Below are 24,378 nucleotides of genomic sequence, written 5' to 3'. Positions count from 1 at the left end.
ATCGTTTATATAGACTCTGGAAACACAGCTATCGTATCGTTTATATAGACTCTGGAAATACAGCTATCGTATCATTTATATAGACTGGAAATACAGCCCTTTATCCCTGAGGACACTGACTTCATCCCAGGTCTTTCAGTCTGCCTCTCAACTTTACCCTCCATGCTCACACCTCTCACCCTCCGCACCCAAATGTCATCCCCCATCCTCTCCACATGCCCAAACAATCTCACTCTACCCCTCCTAATCACAACACCACTACACTCCAGTCTCATCTTTCCTCCCAAACCATCTCAGTCTACCCCATTCTCATCACACCAATACACTCCAGCCCCATCCTGCCTCCCCAAACCATCTCAATTTACCCCTTAACTCTACCCTCAACACTCACACCTCTCCCCTGGTGCATCCAGTTGTCATCCTCCATTCTCTCCACATGCCCAATGCAATGGACAGTAAATTTCTATGACTGCACCTATGTAGATATACTGTATACTTTACCAATGCCTTCACCCACACTGGATAAAACTTAGGTCATAACGTATCAACTGTTCCCTAATCTTTCTTGCATAGTCTACTGTATAGTCTGTTAACTGCTCTAACACACGTATCTAAATGACTTGTTAATTATGCTAAAGAAGGGCTATGGCAGAGGTCGGCAACCTGCGGCTCAGAAGCCGCATGAGGCTCTTAGGACACTTTTGTGGCTCCAGGAGCTTCATAAATAACCATTTATTCTTTCAGAACAAAGGCATCATATTACACATGCAAGGCAACATTAGATTTTTCATTCAGCTTTGATAAGATCTATACTATAAGCAGATCAAACAATATCACCGTAATGTTTTGTTTAGATTTAGAATACTGCAGATTTCGGTTTATGAGAATTTTCTGTATTGCGGCTCCAAGAGTACTACATTTTTATGAAACTTTGAAAAGATCTACAATATACTATAAGTAGATCAAACAGTATCACTGTAATGTTTTGTTTAGAATACTGCAGATTTCAGTTTGAGAATTTTTTGTATTGTGGCTCCAAGAGTACTACATTTTTTGAAACTTTAAACTAAATGGCTCTTGTAGCTTTAAGGGTTGCTGACCTCTGGGCTATGAGAAAGGTGTACAGGCAAGATAATGTCAATCTGGCATTAAGCTGTATCCCTCCACAAAAGGACAAAAAGCTATACCAATTTAAGAGTAAAATCTGTGTTTCCATCTCACTTAGATTTCTTAACCAAGGAAAAAATAATCTTGCCACTTTGCTATACTGTAGTCCGTCCTTCACCTGGTGGAACTGGCCCATTCTCACAAATTTAGTACTTAATTAATTACAGTTTCATTAATTTTATAGTTATGGAGGTATGAATGAGTCTCCTTGGTTACTACATGTTTTCACTGGACATAACTACCACTCCCAAATCAATACAGTGTGCTTGCTGGAAATTCAGTTATATATCTATCTAATCTATCTATTGCCAGACATCTTAATCCTGTAAGGTGTGGCCACAAATTTCCTCCACACTGTCCTGTCCTCTGCCATTTCACTGCCATCCCTCCAACTCTCACACCCCCTCTCATCTCCATCCCTCCAACTCACACCCTCCCTCCACCATATCTACCCACACTCATCCCTCGTACACACATTCTCACTCCCATATCTACTTGTATCTACTCTCCATCCCTCCAGCTTACACCCCCCCCCCATCTCTCCACTCCATCCCTCCATCTCATTCTTGGCTATAATGTAAGAATGAGTGTCCTTGCTCAATTCAACCCTCCATAGTTACCTGCCTACACTAACAGACAAACAGGAGTGACAGGAGAGGCAGACAAGAGAAAGACAGATAAGAGACAGACAGACAAGAGGGACAGACATGAGAGAGTGACATGAGAGAAAAAGACAAGAGGGACAGACATGAGACAGGAAAAACAGACAGGAGAGACAGGAGACAGTACTATACCCATCACAACAGATTTCAACCTCTCCAAGCAGTCGTGGCCCCTCTGGTACTCTGAGTTCTCCAGGCAGTCTCCCTTCACTCCTCTTGAACCGCCATCACGCTGCCATCTCTCTGGAACCCTGCTTTCTTGTACTTCACTTACACCCACACAAACCCAAGGCCGCCACAGGAACACCACTGCAATGATTGTAGGAACATAATACAAATTATTCACATTTACAGTAGACAGTTATACAGTAAACAGCACTACAACTTCTACCTTCTACTTGGCCTATATTTTGCCTTACGCAGTCCATCTCACACAGTTCAGTGGCAGAACAAGGTAATGCTATGGAGTACCCTTTCCACAGCACTTCTTCATGACTGACAACATTCTACTCATCTACAGTTACAATTCAAAATTCATGATGCTATGATATTTTAAACCAAAAAAGAAGGGCATAGCATCATATTCCAATATAACTGTTACAGCCAGGTATTCAAAGTGGAAAGTTGTTTTTGTACTTATAGCCACTTCTGAATCAGTCACTCCTGCAAAAAAATACGAAGATGTGTATGCACCTGACGAGCTGTAGTTATGAGTTAGGAATGAGTCTCCTTGGTTACTATTCCAATTTACAACTACTAAAATCTGACTGGTCACTCCCACAAAAAATACGAAGATGTGGTTGCATCTGATGAGCTGTGGTTTTGAGTCAAGAATAAGTCTCCTTGGTTACTATTCCAAGTTACAACTAAAATTTGATGCTACTCCTGAACAAGTGCTATGAGTCTCCTTGGTTACTAGCTTGCTTTTACTTTACCTTGGCCTAAAATTGCCATCTCTCCATTCTGAATGCTGAATTGTAATCAGATAAACACTAGAACATGATGCTAGTCACAAAGAAGTGCTATGGGATGACTGTACAGCCATACCATTGCTTTTTTCCTGCCAATGCGCTATGTGAAATAATTTACAAAGGAATGAACAGCTGGGCAAAGCTATTGTGACAGTCTCCTTGGTTATTAGTCAAAACTGCCCTCCTAATCTGACTACACCTGCCCATCAATTAACTGAAAAGGGGCTAGGGATCTTTACAAAGCCTTGGTCATGAGTCAAGAATGAGTCTCCTTGGTTACTAGCCAGAATTACCCCCCCCCAATCTGACTGCTTTGCCATAAACTGAAAATTATGAAGAGCCTCCTTGGTCATGAGTAAGGAATGAGTCTCCTTGGTTACTAATCAAAATTACCATCAATCTGACTACTACTTGCCATCAGCTTATTGAAAAGGAGTGAGGGATCTTTACATAGTTCCTGTATGGAATACTAGCCTTAGTTAGGGAATGAGTCTCCCTGGTTACTAGTCAAAATTACCATTCCTATCTGCCTACACTTGGCCAAAAAGTAACTGAAATCAGGCTAAGGATCACTATGTAGGGCTTTGGTTGTGAGTCTCCTTGGTTACTAGTCAAAATTACCCTCCCAATCTGACTACACTTGTCCATAAAGTAACTGAAATCAGGCTAGGGATCATTACATAGGGCTTTGGTCATGAGCCTCCTTGGTTACCAGTCAAAATTATCTTTCCAATCTAGCTACACCTGGCCAACCACTGACTGAAAAGGACTTAGAGATCTCTGAATAGTTGCTGCATGGAATTGGAGCCTTGGTTAGGGAATGAGTCTCCTTGGTTACTAGTCAAAATACACATCAAAAGCATCAATCTGACTACACCTGGCATTAACTAAAACGGAGTTAGGGATCTTTGAAAAGTTGTCGCATGAAATCTGAGTCTTAGGGAATAAGTCTCCTTGGTTACTAGTCAAAATTACCTTTCCAATCTGACTACACTTGGCCAAGAAGTAACTGAATAAAGGGTCAGAGATCTATAAAGAGCCTTGGTCATGAGTCTCCTTGGTTACTTGTCAAAATTACTTTTCCAATCTCTACATTTGGCCATAAATTAACTGAAAAAAGGCTTAAGGATCTTTACATAATTCTAATCTTGCATGGAATTTTAGCCTTTGTTAAGGAATGAGTCTCCTTGGTTACTAGCCCAAATTACCACATCAATCTGACTACACAGCCATAAAGTAACTGAAAGGGAGTTAGGAATCTTTACAAAGTCTTTGCATAGAATTTTATGAACCTTAGTTATGGAATGATTTAATCTGACTACATCTGGCCAAAAAGTAACTGAAATGGGGTTAGGGATCTTTACGAACAGCCTTGGTCATGAGTCTCCTTGGTTACTAGTCAAAATTACCCTTCCAATCTGACTACACCTGGTCATTAACAGAAAAGGAGTTAGAGATTTTACAGAGAGCCCTGGTCATGAGTATGGAATGTCTCCTTGGTTACTAGTCAAAATTACCCTCCCAATCAGGCTACACTTGGCCATAAACTGTGAAGGCTGGGAATCTGTCACTAAAAACTCAAATTATTTTTAGAAATTAGCTGGGAAAGATATACCTAACCCCTCCACAAAAGCCAGGTGGAAGTAGTATGCTTAAAATAACAATAATAATAATAAGAGAAGACTGAGGGGGGTACAAGGAACAGTGTGGTGGACTGAAGAGGTGAGACAGGCTGTGGCACAAAAGAAGAATGCATACAATGAATGGATGAGAAATAGGGGCGTGGAAGAAGTTGAGAGGCGGAAGAGAGAGTTATATGTAGAAAGAAAGAGAGGTGAAAAGATTAGTAAGAGAGAGTAAGAAGAGAGTGGATGAGGAATTTGGAAGGAATTTGAGTGTAAAGTGGAGGGACTGTAAGAAAATGTTCTGGAAAGAGGTGAAGAGAGTAAGACAGGGTGGAAGTGAAGTTAGCAGGGGAGTGAAAGATAAAAATGGTAGATTACTAGTGGAGAAGGGAGAAAAAGTGAGCAGATAGAGAGAACACTTTAAGGAACTGTTGAACATAGAGGATGGAAGTAATGCGAGTATAAGTGGCTGGGGAATGGCTGGGAGGAGGAGGGAGGTGAGAAGACAGGAAGAAATCAGTAGGATAGAAGTTGTGGAAGCAATGAAGAAAGTTAATTGGCGAAAGCCCCAGGAATTGATGGAGTGTGTGGTGAAATGCTGAAGCATGGGGGAGAGATAGTGGTAGAACGGATGTGGAAGATGTGCAGATTGGCCTGGGAGGAAGGTAGAGTCTTGGAGGATTGGAAGTCAGGTATAATTATTCCCTTGTACAAAGAAAAAGGGAAAAAAGAAGTGTGTGGTAATCATAGGGGCATTTGTCTTCTTAGTATAATAGGAAAAGTGTATGGTAGGATACTTACTGACAGAGTCAGAGAAAGAACAGAGGAATTAGTTGGAGATAAACAGGGAGGCTTTAGGAACGGAAGAGGTTGTGTAGATCAGATATTCATTCTTAGATCTTTAGTGGAAAAGTTTCTAGAGAAGGGAAAGAAGTTGTAAGCAGCTTTCATGGATTTGGAGAAAGTTTATGACAGGGTGGATAGACAAGGATTGTGGAAAGTATTAAGAATATATGGAGCAGATGGGAAGTTGTTGAATGCTGTGAAGAGTATGTATGATTGTGCTAAGGCTGCAGTGCGTGTGGATGGTGAACTAAGTGAATTTTTCTCTTTGAAGGTTGGGTTGAAACAGGGATGTGTCATGTCTCCATGGTTGTTCAATCTGTACATAGATGGGGTAATAAGAGAGATACAAGGTAGGGTTGTGGATGTTGGAGTGGCCCTGGTGAGAGAGGATTGTGTTTGGAAACTCCCTGTACTGTTGTTTGCAGATGATACTGTGTTGTTAAGTGAAGACGAAGGGGAGCTGCAAGGCTTGGTGGATGAGTTTGGGAGTGTGTGTAAGAAACGGAATCTAAAGGTGAATGTAGGGAAGAGTAAAGTGATGGTCTTTGAGAGAGGTGAAGTCAGTGAATGTACAGCGAGGTTGGATGGTGAGGAATTGGAAAATGTGAGTACGTTTAAGTACTTGGGTAGTGTGATGAGTAAGGATGGAGGTTTGGAGGGTGAAGTGCTTGAAAGGGTACAGCAGGGAAGAAAGGTTGCTGGTTCCTTGAAAGCAGTGATAAGAAACAGGGAAGTGAGCATGGAAGTGAAAAAGTTACTACATGACAGTATTGTGATACCAACTCTGACGTATGGAAGTGAAGCTTGAACGTTGTTGGAAGGACACAAGTCAAGAGTGAGAGCAGTGGAAATGAGTTATTTAAGAGGAGCCTTTGGAGTCACATGGAGAGAGGCTGACGAATGAGGATATAAAGGAACGTTGTGGTGTGGATGTGGATGTGATAGGAAGCGTTATGAGGAACACACTGAGGTGGTTTGGCCATGTGGAGAGGATGGAGGGTGAAAGACTGACGAAGAGAGTGTACTGTATGTGAGTGAGGTGGAGGGGGGAAGAGGGAGGTGGAGGGGGGAAGAGGGGGGGGAGGCCGAGGATGAGATGGAGGGATGAGGTGGAGAGATATATGAGAGAGGGGGGTGTGAGTTGGGAGCAGGGCAGTGAAATGGTGGGGGACAGGGCGACATGGAGGTGATTTGTTTGTGGCCACCCCAAAAGGGATTGAGGCACCTGGCGATAGATAGATAAAACAGATGGTTCTGGCATATTCACCTAGTAAGTATCCAATTAAATGTCCCCCAAAGAAGGTTGTGGTTGTGGTAGGGGTAGTTGTGGTTGTGGTAGCAGTCTCTCTACAGCTACATGGCCAATTACTGAACATCCAGGTCTTTTTTCTTCTTCTTCACTATCAGGCTGCCTTCTCCCCAACTCACACTCCTGAAAAAGAATATTCCTTATAAGCCATCACAAGAAATTCTCAATAAAAAATCACAATATCCATACACAAACAAAACCACAATTCCACACACACAGACACCCCAAACTCCACACAGTCACCCCTAAATCCACACATACACACAAAATCTCCACATACACCCCCAATCTACACACATACCCAAACCCTACACACACACCCAAATCCACACACACACACAATCCAAACGCCACACAAACACCCCAAACTACACACATACTGTACATACACACCCAAAATCTACACACACACACAAAAACACACACACACACACACACACACACACACACACACACACACAACCCAAGCTCCACATACATACACCCCACCCCAGAGTTCACACCCAGCTCTGTTATGTTATTTTCTTACCCTTTCAATCATCTGAGTAGGCTTTAGAAACACTCAGGCCTGTTTACAATACAAATTAAAATCAATATCACCACAGAAGCAATTAATGGAGAGAGAAAGGTACTTACTGGAGAGAAAAAATACTTACTGGAATGAGAAAGGAAAAATATCTTACCAAAATTGCAGACCCTTCCCCTGTAAATGCTGGAGCCTGACTGACCAAAAGCCGGCACATTCCACCTACCCCTGCATTCCTTCCCTCCCTCCCTCCCCCCCCCCACTAGTTTCCTCCCCCCCTCCACCACCTCCTCCCTCCCTTCACAGCCCCTCTTTCCTCCACCTCTCTCTCTCTCTCTCTCTCCTTCCTTCCTTCCTTCTCCTCCTTTTTCCTTCCACCTCTTCCTCCTCCCTGAAAAGCACTCTTTCTCCAATTCTCCTCCCTCCTGACATCCTCCCTTCCCTCCACCCCCACTAGTTCTCCCCCCCCTCTTTCCTCCAACACTCTCTCTCTCTCCTTTGCCTTTCTTCTTCCTTCCACCTCTTCCTCCTCCCTGAAAAGCACTCTTCCTCCTGTCCCACTCCCTCCTTACATCCTCCCTTCCCTCCACCCCCACTAGTTCCCCCCCCATCTTTCCTCCACCTCTCTCTCTTCTTCCTTTTTCTTTTTTTCTTTCCTTCCTCTCTCCTCCTTCTCTCTCCATCTCTTGTCATCAATCTTCCTTCCCTCTTCCTCCTCCTTGAAAAACACTTTTCCTCCAATCCCCCCTTACCTCCTCTCTCCCCTCCATCCCTCCTTACCTTCTCTCTCCCCTCCATCCCCCCCCCCTCCTCTCTCATTAGACACACACACACCCACCCACACACACACACACACACACACACACACACAAAGTAAAAAATAAAATACAATCCATTATGGACAAGGGAATCACCTATACACAAGAGAAGGATATTTGTGAAGCACTAAAGAATTTCCAATCAGTTTTTAAAGAAAATTTTTTTTAGAGGGACTATGTGGAACATGCATGTTTTAGAGGGACTATGTGGAACATGCATGCCCACACACACTACCAGATATACAAATATCAGAAAAAGTAATACAGGAGGAGTTAAGTAAATTAGACAAAGGAAAAGCAAATGGTCCTAATGAAATTTCATGTTGGGTGATACATGAATGTGCAAAGGAGTTAAGTAAACCATTAATTTTAATTTTCAAGAAATCCTTGAGACAAGGTAAGCTACCTGATATCTGGAAGAAAGCAAACATTGTTCCCTTATTCAAGAAAGGGAATAGACAAAATCTACTCAACCACTGACCAGTATCACTGACCAGTGTTGTAAGCAAGGTATTAGAAAAGCTTATAAGAAAAGCTTGGGTAAATCATCTAGAAGAACACAATATCATAACAGAAAGACAGTTTGGTTTCAGAAAAGGAAAATCATGTGTTACTAATCTGTTGAGCTACTATGACAGAGTAACAGACACATTACAGGAAAGAGAAGGATGAGTGGACAGTATCTATTTAGATTTCAAGAAAGCATTTGACACACTACCACACCAAAGACTTTTATGGACACTGTACCATCAAGGAGGAATTTGAGGCAAACTGTATTTTTGGATGCAAGATTTTCTCATAAAAAGAGAATTGAGAACAGTACTAAGGGGAAACTACTCATCATGGAAGAGAAGTGACTAGTGGAGTTCCACAGGGCTCAGTGCTGGCACCAATCATGTTTTTAGTGTATATAAATGATATAGACAGTAACACTGGAAATGAAAGCTGTCTAAATATGTTTGCAGATGATGCAAAAATACAAAGGAGAATTACTAACACAGACTCTTGTAAAGAGCTACAAGAAGAATTAAATAAACTTCATAAATGGAGTAATACATGGCAAATGGAATTCAATGTGGACAAGTGTCATGTAATCAAGTTTGGTAAAAGTGGAAAAAGACCTGATTGGGATTATAAGTTAGGAAATAAAACCCTACACACATCAGAAAGAGAGAAGGATCTAGGTGTGATTATCAATAACAGACTATCTCTGGCTGACCACATCAGTGAGAAGGTACGGAACATGTATACACTGCCTGCAAATATGAGAACAGCATTCACATACATAAATGAAGACATGCTAAGAAGGATAATAACATCATTCATCAGACCAACCCTGGAGTATACATCAGTAGTCTGGAGTCCTCATCTCAAAAAACACATAGACAAGATCGAAAAAGTTCAAAGGGCCGCTACAAGATGGGTACCAAGCTGAAGGGATCTAAGCTACAAAGAAAGACTAAAAAAACTGAATCTACCAACACTACATGAGAGAAGGAAAAGAGGTGACATGATTATGCTATATAAATGCGTATCAGGGAAGGAGAAAATAGACATAAATGATTACTTAACCTATGGGGATGCATCAGCAAGAGGACACTGCAAAAAAACTGCACAGTGAGGTGATAAAGACGTAAGGAAATTTAGTTTCCCAAATATGGCAATTGATCAGCAGAATGCACTACCAAATGAAATACTGTGCCAAAACAATTCACAAATTAAAGGATATGTACGATAAATATGGTTTAAAACACAGGACAGTACGAGCTTGACTCATTCCTGTAAAGATACAATTAGGTATGAACAATTAGGTAAGAACACACACACACACACACACATATACACATTATCTATAGGATGATGATGATGATGATGAGAGTTACACCAATGATAATGATTGATTTCACACAGGATAACCACCACCATAATTACTACCACAAACCACCACTACCATCATCACAACCACCATCTATCATCACCACCTCACCACCACCACCTACCATCATCATCATCACCACCACCACCACCCCCTACCATCACCACCACCACCACCACCACCACCACCCCCTACCATCACCACCACCACCACCCCCTACCATCATCACCACCACCACCACCACCACCCCTACCATCATCACCACCACCACCACCACCACCACATTTCCCTACCCAATATTTCCTTTTTTTAAAACAATTCTACATACAATAAAACCTCACTAGAACAGAGTATCTGGAGCCCAAGCCATTCCGAAAAAAGCGAAACTCCGAAAAAAGCGATATGTGGACTTCCACCTGCTAAGATATTTTCATACATCAGGGAGAGGGAGGCCAAAGATGAGATTAAGGGATGGAGTGGAGAGGTATATGAGAGAGGGGGGTGTGAATTTGGAGCAGGGCAGGGAAATGGCGGGGGACAGGGTGACGTGGAGGCGATTTGTTTGTGGCCATCCCGTATGGGATTATGGAGTATGGCAATAGATAGATAGATATATTATCCAGGTTATATAATCTGCTTTGTGGAAAAATATCTATAGGCTGGTTTGCCTGCTTACACAAGGCCCTCCATTCACAAAAATATACATATGGAAAAACAACTAACTCAAAAGACAAATGGCCACCCCTTATGGGATTATGGCGTCTGGTTATACTGTTGTTAGATATGCTATAGATAGATTTAGAGAGAGAGAGAGAGGTTTTCCTGCTGATGAGGTAGTGGATATGAAAAACTACCCATATGCAACTCCTCCTCTCTATGCGAGGTGCTCAGTATAAAATAAGAAGAAACTATCTTCATAGACTTGCAGCAAAACTACTGCAGCCAATTTAAAAAGTTTCTTTGAAACCCGTAGAATGTGAAACTGTTTTATTAAAAGGCCTTCTTATGGACAACAATGAAAACTGCTAAATAATCAGCTGATGCAACAGCTAACATGTCAATTCAACTCAAAATTTCAAGCCAAGGAACTCTGCATTTCATAAGTCACTAAAATTACTCTTTATAATCCAAACAGAAAGTCACATAACAGTCAGTTGATGTGTCAGCCAACAGAACAGCTGACATAATAAAATCGATTCAAAATTTCAACCTGAACAACTTTGTATTTCATAAGAATTTTGCTCTGCGCTCTCCAAAAGCAGATATTCCAGAAGGAGAAATATGAAAAAGATCCCCAGATATACAGACCTGTCAGCTTCACCACAGGTAAAAATACCCATACATAAGAGCTGCCCACTTACAGACCTGTTGGCTTCACCCACACATAAGAGCTGCCCACTTACAGACCTGTTGGCTTCACCCAAACGTAAGAGCTGCCCACTTATAAGATGTGCCCTGTTTAAAAATTATCCATATGTAGTACAGGCAAACCCCGGTTTAATGATGCAATTGCTTAAGTAAAAACCCATCACTAGGTGGCATATTGTAACTCAGGGTAGATTTAACATGTAAAGTACAGTATAGGGATGCACTTTGGTGCCTTGGGTTTCCACCCAACCAAGTCCTAAACCCACTCAAATGAGTCCAAAAAAAGTTTCTAGCTAACCTTAACCCTAAATAGCTTTAAAACAAGCTAACTAAGCCTAAAAACATGGGGTGTGAGTTGGGAGCAGGGCAGTGAAATGGCGAGGGACAGGGTGACATGGAGGCGATTGCTTGTGGCCACCCCGAATGGGATTGAGGCATCTGGTAATAGGTAGATAGACCTCACCTAAACCCAAAAATAAAATCTGAAATTCATTAAATATGTCTGGAAAAAATCAAACTTAGTAAACTGTACCCCAAAATGACACTGTTCACTCCACCTGTGACTAAAACACATTATTCTACGTCTAAAAGCAGTTTATAAATCAATCTAAACAAAAAATTTGTAAAAAAAAAAAAAAAAAATAGTCATACCGGGGTTTGGCCATCGTTCAGTGGGGTAGGATGGTATTTCTACCCCCATCGCTATGTGGGTGAATCGCATCTAGGCATATCGTATCTCAGGGTCTGCCTGTAGCCTTCCTGTTGACACGAGGCTATCTATCTATCTATCTATCTATCGTCAGACACCCTAATCCCATAAGGAGTGGCCACTTCATTGAAACAGGATGACTCTTACATTTTTTTTTTTTTTTCCACTGAGTGCCTTGTATCAGCACTCAATGAAAAAAAAAAAACCACGCGTACGAGTCTTCCTGCTTATACAATGTGGTCGATATGAAATATGTCTGTATGTAAGCTTTCCCTCTTATCGGCAGTGCTCAATACAAAGAAATACCTGTATGTAATGGTTTTCCTGTTGATGAGGCACTGGATATGAAAAAATACCCATACGTAAGAGTTGTTCTGCTTATACAAGGTGCCTGACATGAAAAACTACCCATACGTAAAAGTCTTTCTATTTATACAAGGTCTTAATATGAAAAAATACCCATATGTAAAAGTCTTTCTGCTAATATGAGGTGCTCAGTATGAAAAAATGCCCATACATAGGTGCTTTCCCACTTATACGAAGTCCTCAATACAAACAAATATCCTCATGCAAAAGCTTTCCTGTGCATGCAAGATGTTCGATGTGAAAAAATACCGATTTCTAATTATTTTCCTGTTCACATGACATACCCAGTATGAAAAAATACCCATACATAAGCTATTCCACATACACAAAGTCCCCAGTACAAAGAAATACAGTATACATATGTTCAGAGTTTTCCTGTGCAAATGTGGTGCTTGATATGAAAAAGTACCCATTAGTACTAGTCTTCCTGCTCATACACGGCACTCAATAGGGGGGGGGGGAAATAAAAAAATACAGTACTCATACGCAGTTGTTATGCTGATATAAAGCGCTCGATTAAAAGAAATACCTGTACTCATATACAGGAGTTTTTATGCTGATATGAAGTGCTCAATTAAAAAAAAATACTCACAGATAGCTTTTATGTTGATATGATGCCCTCTGTTAAAAATACTCATACACTAGAGCTTTTATGCTGCCATGAAGTGCTTGATTAAAATACAAATACTCATATGAAGGAGTTTTTATGCCGATATGAAGCGCTCGATTAAACAAAATACTCACATGAAGTTAATAAGCTGATATGATGCGCTCGATTTAAAAAAAATGCTCATGAGGAGCTTTTATGCAGATATGATGCGCCTGATTTAAAAAAAAAATACTCATACACTGGGAGTTTTTATGCAGATATGATGCCCTAGATTAAAAAAAAATCCTGAGTGGACAACCTAACCCCTACAGATAACGGAGGTTTTCGTTCGTTTCGTTTTGTTTCGTTTCGTTTTTAAAGGCTCCAACATGCTTGCATGTGTCGGCCTTGGTCACCTAATGGCGGCTCTCCACGCCGCACGATCCATTGCAGCCTCCCTGTTCAGTCCCTTAACCCTAAGGTCACACTTAATGACCTCGTCCCATGTCTTTCTCGGTCTATCCCTCATAACCCCACCCCCAATATTAACACTTCTCACCTTCCTCACCCAATTATCATCCCCCATCCTCTCCACATGTCCAAACCACCTCAATCTACCTCTCCTCATCACACCACCAATACACTCCAGTCCCATCCTACCTCTCAACTCTTCCATAACCCAGCCCCTCCAGGCCTTGGACGCAAGGACGCACTGCACATCCACCTAATCATTGTCATTTCTGTATGTCTGAGCCAGCGAATATCTTCCTCCTTCACTGCCCAGGTCTCACTACCATACAGCATTACACTCCTAACACATGCTGCATAAAAAGACCCCTTAGCACGTAGGGAGAGCCCTCTCAATGTCAGGAGAGGCAAGAGCTCCCTGAAATTCTTCCAACCACTTCTCACCCTAGCCACAGAGCTAGCTCCAGCCCCAACTCCAGCACACAACATGTCTCCCAGATAACAAAACTCTTCCACACACTCAAGAGATTCACCAGCAAGTTCAATCCTTCCACGTCTGACAATCTCCACCTGCTCACAACAATTCAAATTATCATCTTTATATTTACCTGCCATAGCAGTCGACACTGGAGTACGCATCTTCCCTTTGGAGGAATCGACGAGCCTGGCTGTAGGACCTGCCCGGACAAGGAATCATCAGGGCCTGGACGAAGTCATCAGAGCCCAAACGAAGAATCATCGGAGCCGGAATGAAGAATCCACCTGGGCCTGCCAACAGCTCTAGACTCTCCCCATCCCCCCTGCCCCAGGAAGTGGATGATGAGCTGCAGTGTCGATTCAGAAGCACATCCCATACCATACACCATAGGACCATACCTTAAAATGAAAACCGCCTTATTTTCTCTCTCTCTCTCTCTCTCTATATATATACACCATTAAAATCCTCAAATATCACCAAAAAACTAAGGCACGTTTTTGTGAGGCCTGAGGCTCAAGCCTGGCTTCGCTCTTTGGCTTAAGCCAAAGTGGCCCCGCAAAAATTGATATTATGGTGTAGTGGTAGCAAGCTTAATGCTGGAGACAACACATTTGTGACCATCGTGTTTGTAATGTGGTCAAAAAGTTATGTTGTTGATGGCAGGAAACAACTGGAATCATGGACTGGTTAGGTTTTGATATTCATAAGATCTAACATATCAAAAGTTTGGTGAGTAAAAGTCTGATAATAGGTTATTGCTTCATTTTACGTACTTATTAGGCTTGGCATTGCCAGTAAATTTACAGCCATTGTTTTACTATTAAGGAAAATCAAACTTCCATAATTGTCTGAAGCTGATTGTATAAGGTGAACATACTCCAACACAAGTATCTCCACATTTGTATCTCCCACTTCCCATCTACACATTGAAAAAAAAAAAAAAAAAATTATGGTTGTATTACTGGTTAGATCATGTCAAGAGTATGAGTTTAAGGCGGTTTTTGATAAGTGTCTGTTTGTGACTAGGTAGCTGAGAAGAGGCTTCATAGGCCAATAGTTTTCTTGGCAGCAGGTAATGAGTTTGTCAAATATTTTGGTAACGACGATGATGAGCCTAGGCAGCTGACAATATGTTGGTTGGATAAAATTTAAAAGTAGGATCATCCAGACAAGAGTTTGGGATGCCTTATTCAGTTTGGTAGAAGATGAGCTAACTTCATCATGCAGATGTGCCTGCCAGATTTATATATTTTTATAACTATTTTTTTCTTTTGGGTGCAGATGATTGGCCATTTAAATATTAAGTTGGCCAACAAGCTGTATGAGTGCATGTCTGGTTCATTCAGGCGTGCATGCAACAGGCAGCACTCTCTGTATGTTGAATGAACTGTACCTGCATTATGAACTCTTTATCAGTGCATACTTTCAGGGGAAAGGAATTATCAAGATGATACTCATTTGTGATAACAACATACTGAATGTGTGGGGAATTTCTGCCATAGGGTCACATTGCCTTGTGATTATTGGGTATCTGGTAGTGCTCAATTCGGACAACTTTTAGATTCGCACAACCAGAGATTCTTAGAAACATAAGTTTCCCAAATAAGTTCTGGGCCAATATAGACCATTTTTCATTATATGCACTTTGCTCGCAAATGAATAATACTTGCATTAGGTTGAGTTGGGTTAGGTTAGGTGGTTAGGTTACATTAGGTTGGGTTCGGTTAGGGTAAGTAGTAGGCCCACAGTACATATTTTTTCATCAAACCTGACTGTTTCCTATGGTTTTGGGTGTGATTCTGTTAATTTTGGCCTTTATTTCTAAAAAGAAATAGTGGATTCTAAGGTGATTGCAAAAATATTCATTCCTTTGAAACCATTGATTGGCAATAGATTTGAAGGGCAAAATCAAATGAATCACACCCAAAACCATTGGAAACACTCAGAATTGATGCAAAGATCAGTGGTTGTATGAAACTAAAAATTGACCCTCATTTCCATTCAGGTGTTCCCTTCAGTGAGCTACTTTGCTGTTAGGTCAATGTGTACCCCCACCCCCTCCAAAAAATATATATATATATATTAAGAATATTAACAAAACCATACTTTATAATTACATTATGTTCCTTTGGGTTGGTGCAGAGAATCACATGGAAAGCAGAAAGGCTTCAGTGATCACCTGGATCAGAAAGAAGATCTTGATTTCTTCAGAAATATGTGAGTCACCAAGGAAACCTTTACTCTTCTCCTTTATTTTGTACAGGAGCAGTACAGACCAGTGTTCCGTGGAGGGACTCCACCTATTCATTAAAGTGTTCTCTCCATCTGTTCACTTTTTCTCCCTTCTGCACTAGTAATCTACCATTTTTATCTTTCACACCCTAACTAACTTTGTTGGCACCCTGTGTAGCTCTCTTTACCTCTTTCCAGAACATTTTCTTACATTCTCTCCACTTTGCACTCAGATTCCTTCCAAATTCCTCATCCACTCTCTTCTTACTCTCTTTTACTAATCTTTTCACCTCTCTCCTCCTCTCTACATATAACTCTCTCGTCCTCCTCTCAGCTTCTTCGACGCCCCTGTTCCTCATCCACTCATTATATGCTTTCTTCTGCAAGAAAATAATTCATTAGCATTAAAAGTGTTCTTAGAACTGTATGAAAAAAAAAAAAAAAAAAGATGCATGGATTAAAAATATTCAGGAATATATGAAGGAAATCAGCATAAGAAATACTAACCAACTGGACAATTTAAAAAAGGATGAAATAAAGAAGAAGGTAAATGAATACGAAAAAAAAGAAAATGTTGGAGAGAAGAACTGACAAACAAATCCTCAATTATATTTTATAAAGAGAAAAAATTAGACATTAAGGAAGAAAAACTTTATGAAAACACACAGGGTTCTGAGAACTTGCTTTTTCCTCCAGGGCAGCTGCAGGCCATCTCCTGTAGGAGGATTGAGCAGCTACCGGCCGTCTCAGGGGTGCTGACTGGAGCTGGAGTAACAGCTCCACCCTGTGGTTGGTTGTGGTCGGCTCGCCTGGAAGATAGTCTTGTGTTCCTGCTATGGTGGCAGCGGGTGAGCTGCGGGTCATAGGGGCACGCGGCCCGGGCGAACTTATTTCATTGTCACCCTGAGTCCCGGCGCGCTGTAGGTGCTCCTCGATGGGCTCCTTCTGGGGGTGTTAAGTCGCCCTCCGTGGCACTATACTGCATTTTCATTATATTATAGGCCAACTGTATCTTGTAGATATTCTAGACTATGCTATCCTCTCATGACTGTCATACTCTATCAGCTAATTATGTAATATTATTTAGTGGTAGGTGGGGGTGCACACCATCCACTCACTCGATGTAGTGCTGCTCTCAGGTGTCTGCCCTTTCCTCTTCTCCATCCTTCTTTCCTTCCATCCTCTTCTTTCTTTCCTCGTCCTTCTGCCTACAGGCGAATTTACACTCCCTCTTGTCTTTCTTTTCTTCATTCTTTCCTCTTCCTTCTGCCTGTGGGTGACTCTACAGTCAATGATAAGCCAAATGGTTTCCTGTACACTAGGAAAACATTCACTACGCTGGGTGGTAACCAAATAACCAAATTATGGTGCCTCGTGGTTTAGTGGGTAATTATGGTGCTCCAATCGGACTGAGCTGGTGAAGGTTTATATCCATGCGGTGGTTGGGGTTTATTGCCCACGTAATGCCACTCAGGGATGAGTGAGGCTGGGCACTCTCATCTTAAATGTCAGGACCAATCTGCTTAGCCCCGGGCTCCTACGCTCCTCATGGGGCAACATAGGATTGGATGATGGATGGATGGATAGATGAAATTGGAAATCTAACTCTTTGCACTCAATATAGCAAGTTAAGAGACTATGGTGTGGCATGAAAATGAAAAGTCAAAGAGTGAGAGCAATGGAGATAGGACTACTGAGGAATGTATGTGGAATACAGAGAGTAGAGAGGATACGAAATAATGTGATTCGTGAAAGATATGGAGTGAGGAAGTGTGTGGACACCACAACTGAAGACAGTGTACTGAGATGGTACGGTCATGTGGAGAGAATGGATAACAATACAGTGGTGAAAAAGGTATATCTGAGCGAAATTGAAGGAGGAAGGAGGCGAGGTAGGCCAAGAAGGTGGAGATATGGTGGATGAGTGTGTAACGAAGAGAGGTTTGGAAGTCGGTGAGGATAGTGGTTAAATGCTGTGAGAAGTGCATGATCAGGAATGTGGCACCCCTTTATAACGTGGCAGCAACCAGACTGACTCTATTGGATACGTTTATATTAAGCTACAGATCGTGGTGAATGTTTTCGGCATATCCGATAGAGCCAGGATTCCGGGGTCATGAATGATGAGTGAATGGACGCGTCCTGTCCTAGGGTGGGAAAGGTGCGGATGATCATGAATGAAGAATATCCACTTGGGTATTGATCACAGGCTAGTTTTAAGATGGGTCATCATCTTCAATGGGTGAACTAGAAATCATCATCAATCAGATGCTGTTTCCCATTCCTAATTGGGATTACATCTAGAATGGCTAAATTCTTTAGGGGATGGCACTCAGAGACAGAATTCTATCCTTCTCTTATTTTTCATACAGGTATTAAGCAGCTTGCATCACGAATGGAGGGAAATGCGGATATTACATTTTTTTTAAAAATTACATTACTTCAAATTGGTCTGGTAAACAGTTTATGGCTTCACCACTATGTCAAAACAGTGAGGACTTTAAATAAAATATACAAAGCTATACTTTAGCCAACTTCACATTCAAAATTTAAACTACTAGAAAGCATTTTTGCTTCCATTCACTAAATGTAGTGCTGACTTCAAAGGAGTTTACAGTGAATAACAAGTCAGATGGTTTTCGTTAGCTCATAAAACCATTTATAGAACAATGTTGGGTGGTAATCATATAACCAAATGATGCCTGTTGGTCTAATGGGGTATAACGTTTCAACCAGATGGACCTGCAAGGGTTTATACCAGATAGTTGAGGTTTATCGCTCACGTAAGGCCACTCTGGAAAGAGCAAGTCTGGCTACCCTTGCCTTAAAAAAGGAGAAAGGATAACTACAGTAGGACAATTGGACCATGCTCAGCAGCTCCTACTAACACCATCCATTGATCCATCATCCAATCCTACATTGCCCCATGAGGAGCATAGGAGCCCGGGGCTAGGCAGTTGGTTCCGACATTTAAGATGAGAGTGACCAGCCTCATTCATCGCTGAGTGGCATTACATAAGCAAACAACCCCAACCATCCCTCCGATATAAACCTTCACCGGCTCAATCTGATTGGAGTGCAATAATTACCCACTAAACCACCAGGCACCAAAATTTAGTTATATGGTTATCACCCAGCGTAGTAAATGGTTTCCTGGTGTACAGGAAACCATTTGGCTTTTCACTCAGTGTAGAGTCACCCACAGACAGAAGGAAGAGGAAAGAATGCAGGAAAGACAGAAGAGGGAGTGTAAAGTTACCCGTAGGCAGAAGGACAAGGAAAGAAAGAAGGAAAGGAAGACAGAAGAGGATGGAAGGAAAGAAGGATGAAGGAGAGGAGAGGGCAGACACCCGACAGCGGCACTACATCGAGTGAGTGGATGGTAAGTGTCCCTACCTACCAAAAACTCTCATCCATATACATACAAATTAATATTAGCTTTGGATTTCAAAGCACTATGGACAAAAGTAATGTCAAGGCAATTTCAAAGACTACTCTGCAGGGTGGGAAGTGGGGGAGGTAATCATGGTAATGCTTGTACTGTGTTACCTGTCTTATATAACACAATGAAGCAAACATTTATATTAAACAAGTTGATTTGGAGAAGGCCTTTGATAGAGTCCCTAGAAAGGTGGTGAAGTGGGCAATGAGAATGCCTGAGATGGTGGACTGGCTTGTTAGGATGGTTATGGCTATGCATGTGGGTGCTCGCACCCAGGTAAGAGTGAATGGAGATTTGAGTGATGAGTTATCCGTGAATGTTCGTGTGCATCAGTGGTCAGGTTTGAGTCCCTTGTTGTTTATCATGGTACCTGAAGCCGTCTCATGTGACTTCAGAAATGGAATCCCATGGGAGAAACAACTGTTGTATGCTGATGATTTGGTGTTGAATGAAAGGGAGGCTGAGGAAAGATGTAGCAAGTGGAGATGGTATGGGGCACAAGGCTTAAGAGTAAACACAGACAAAACAGAAATGATGATACCTTGGGTTGGTGGCAGTACAGGTAAAGGAGGGAGAGTGCCAATGTACAATTTGCCACATGGGCGTGAGAAGTAATTCCACCTTGTGCAGTGTTGTGGTAAGTGGGTGCACAAAAGATGTAGTGGTATTAGAGGTAGACTGCAAGATAATGCTGATTTTATGTCGGTGAGAGCAGGTGGAGACTGTCAGGCGTGAATGGATTGAACTTGCTGGTGAGCCTCTTGAGTGTGTGGAAGAATTTTTTTACTTGGGAGACATGTTACGTGCTGGAGGTGGCGCTGGAGCTAGCTGTGTGGCTAGGGTGAGAAGTGGCTGGAAGAAGCTCAGAGCTGTTGCCTCTCCTGACACTGAGAGGACTCTCCCTACGTGCTAAGGGGTCTTTGTATGCAGCATGTGCTATCAGTGTAATACTGTACTGTTTGATAGTGAGACCTGTGCAGGCTCAAACATTAAAAAATGACAATGATTAGGAGGATGTGCAGTGCGTCCCTGAGTGCAAGGCCTGGTGGGGGCTGGGTTTATGATGGAAGAGTTGAGAGACAGGATGGGACTGAAGAGTATTACTGCTGTGATGACCAGGGGTAGGTTGAGATGGTCTGGGCATGTGGAGAGGATGGGGGGTGATAATTGGGTGGGGTTGCGGGGGGTAGACCGAGTGAGATGTGGGATGAGGTCATTAAGTGTGATTTCAGGGTTAACGGACTGAACAGGAAGGCTGCCACAGATCGAGCAGCATGGACAGCCGCCATTAGGTGACCAAGGCCGACACATGCAAGCATGTTGGAGCATTCAAAAATGAAAACGAAAACGAAAGATGCAATCATGTTATAAAATTTTTATATTCTCAACAATATTCATACAAACACAACAAATTACAACAATTTTTTATCCCATTCTCCTTTTCCCACCCAGAGACTGGATAAAGTTTTACATTATTAAATCTTTCCCATACCAGAAATACATTACATGCAAAAACTACAAGAATGAAAGCTTCATGACAAAACACAAACAAACTACCTAAACTTCACAACTAAATAGGCCACAATTCAGACATTTTTAAAATCATTCAAGCTTGAACCATTATCTAAACACGAGAAAAAGACTGTCACATAAGAACAACAAAGAATCATGGTTCAATGCACTACATCAGTATACAAAAATGCATTTCATATACAGTAGTACTCTCTAAACAGTGAACTCACGCAAACTATTAGTGCATAGCTCATTACTATTACTGCAATTAAAGTACCATCATCATTGTTGAGTTTCCAAATGTCTGAGGTGGGCAGGTTCAGAAAAATATAACATACAAACTTCTCATAATACAATAAGACCCATGTATGTCATAATCGTTGTCATCATCATCCTGTCTTCCTCCCCACCTCCAGGTGGTGAAGGGAAAAGGAAAAAATATAGCAGAGAAGGGACTACAAAAATTAACAGCATGCCTAATGAAATGGGCCACACACCCATTCATTCATCATTCACCACAGAGGTACAATACACTTATTCCATATGAAGCTTCAGATTTACCTATTCAACAAAGCCAATCCAACAATGGTCACATTAAAGAAAATGCCAAACCCTGGTCACACATATCCTCCAAACAAAATATACCCAGCTACTGTAGCTATAGCCCTTGTCAGTTGTATAGCCTCATCAACTTCCATACCTCTCTTTCTCAATTCCTCATTTATCCTATCTATTCACATTCTTCTTGACCAACCATGCGTCTTTCCACTTTCAGGCTTGCTCAGATATATTCTTTCCATCACTCTATTCATGCCCATTCTCTACACATGCATACATTATCTAAGCACACTCTCTATGACTCTGGTGTCCACAAACTTCCTTTCTCCACATCTATCACAACTCACATTATTCCTTATCCTATCCACTCTCCACACTCCACACACATTTCTTAACTGCCCCATCTCCAGTGCTCTTACTGTTTTCAGTTTTGTGTTACACCATAGGCTTACACCTTTATGATAGAATAGGCACTAAAACTCCATGCAAGCCTCTAAAGTACCACACTCAAACCTCAGCATCTTATCAAGGCCTTCATAGCACATGTCACCTTCCCTCCCTAAACCACTCTACTTTCCACTGTTTTACATATTCATCTCTCTTTTCTATCACCGCACCCAGGTATTTAACCCCCACCAATTCATCTGTCTCCATCCACTGTAACATCACACTTGGAGTCACCAGTGAAATCAGACTGGTCTAAAATGTCCCATGTAAGGGATTAACAATTTCCAAAACAACGACAGACACTCAACACTACAAAACCGTACAATGCTGTTCTGGGACAAAACAGAATCCACACTAAAACACCTTGAAAATAGTTGCAGTATTAAAACTTAAGAGATAATGTTAAGTCCACACTAAAACACCTTGAAAATAATTGCAGTAGTAAAACTTAAGAGATAATGTTAAGTAAATTAACACTAATCTTGCTGACACTTCTAATAGTAAGTACAGTATCAGGAACCGTACATGTTTTCCTCCCCACAATACTAAAAGTTTACAAATAAACTAATACAAAAATATAAGCAAATTTACATTAAAAAATTATGGAATGTCTCATCTGTTTGACACAGAACAGTATATATGATGCTATACATCAAACTGCATTTGATTCAGTACAACATTATCTTAACATACCTTCATAATCTTTGTGTAAGTGAACATTACTGAAGAAGTGATGTACACAAAATGTAAGTACAAGTTTTCAAGTAATTATGAATGGAATGTTACACATAATATATATATATATATATATATATATATATATATATATATATATATATGTAATCACTCCGGACACCCAATATCCGAACATCCCCAAGGCGGTGGCTCAATTGGTAGAGAGTTGGCCTGCAGTCCTAACGGACCCGGGTTCAAATCCTGCTGGTGCAGGGAACAGTTTAAGGATTTGAATTTCATAAAATCAGACTTTACTGTTCTACCAGAAGACCCGCCGACATGTCGTAAAAATACCCCCGCTAATACCAATACACCAGTCCTGTATGAGACAGCCCTAGCATGTATTCAATATGGAAGGTGGGTGTATTAGAGAGAGGGGTGTGCTTTAAAATTAACCAACCTAAATTGGGGAATGGCCTACACCCCCATGGACTCAGCTTAAATAAGACCCACAATCCCTCTGGCATTTCTACAAAGGTAACTCTCATTCAACACAAACTCCTTCAGTAGAATAAGTTCCATTACACATTCTTTTGCTTTAATCCCTTCAACTCAAGAGCTCCACTTTACATTACATTCTGGCTAATGCCAGAAATTTTGGCAGCTTAAGATATTCCTCCGGCTGAAGAGAACAGACACAAACTCTGTATTAGCTCCTTCATTCTGAGGATGTCATTTTGTATTTCATTCAGGCTAATGCCAGATGACTGGTTCACATTAAAAGAAACTCCTTGGGCTCTTAAAGGTGTTAAACTGCTTCCTGCCTGGACACAGGAGATTAACCTCTTCAAACATTTTGATAATTAGAGTCAAATTTTCATACTGGTACTGCTATGAAAATATTTTTGTAATGTTTGTAACCTTGCAACCCTCAATTCTTGAGCTATCGTGTGCTTTGTCTACAGCAGATATAATTTAAGAATTTTCACCCTAATGAAATACAGTTAAAACACAAATATGCCTGAGGCGGTCAACCAGACTTTTAATGTACAAGGTCAATAAGTACGGTAATACTCAATGCAGGAGGTAAGCAGTGTGAAAGTCAGGGGTAGGATTGTGAGATGCACACCAAAGGACATGGGAGAAGGTCATAGAGTGTGGCTCTTGGTGATAAGGAGCTGAACAAGGAAGGATGCCAGAGATGAACAAGGGAGGTTGCCAGAGACAGAACGGTACTGACAGCTGCCATTAGGTGCTAAGGCCAACACATGCAAGCAAGCTGGAGCCTTCATAAATGATATGATAATTTATTGTGTTTACAAATCTCATTCAACCCTTTACCTTCTATGGTTGTCTCTCAGTTATTCGCGGTAACATCACGTGGCTTACTCACTCTAAAATTATGAAATCTCTCAGCTATTCATGGTAACATCATCTAGCTTACCCACTGTAAAGTAACTACTGTATCTCTCTCAGCTTTTAACAGTAACATCGTCTGGCTTAACCACCGTGAAATAATTAACCGGGTGAAGAGCAATGATTTATATTAAATTCCTCACACAAGGTACTGTACAGACAATTGCATTCATGCTAAAATTACATCAAACACAAGGAATATAACCTCTGAACTTCCTCACTTTGATAGCAGACTACTGTACTTACTTTATTCTTGGTATCAACACATTACTTTAACAAAACCTTTACAATCCCTTTACTATAAAAGGTCTCCCCAAC

Source organism: Coenobita brevimanus, chromosome 52, assembly GCF_032717465.1.
Source record: "Coenobita brevimanus isolate Jiangsu-jjx chromosome 52, ASM3271746v2, whole genome shotgun sequence".
NCBI lineage: Eukaryota > Metazoa > Arthropoda > Malacostraca > Decapoda > Coenobitidae > Coenobita > Coenobita brevimanus.
The sequence above is the reverse complement of the archived record's forward strand: the minus strand, read 5'-3'. Positions refer to the sequence as shown.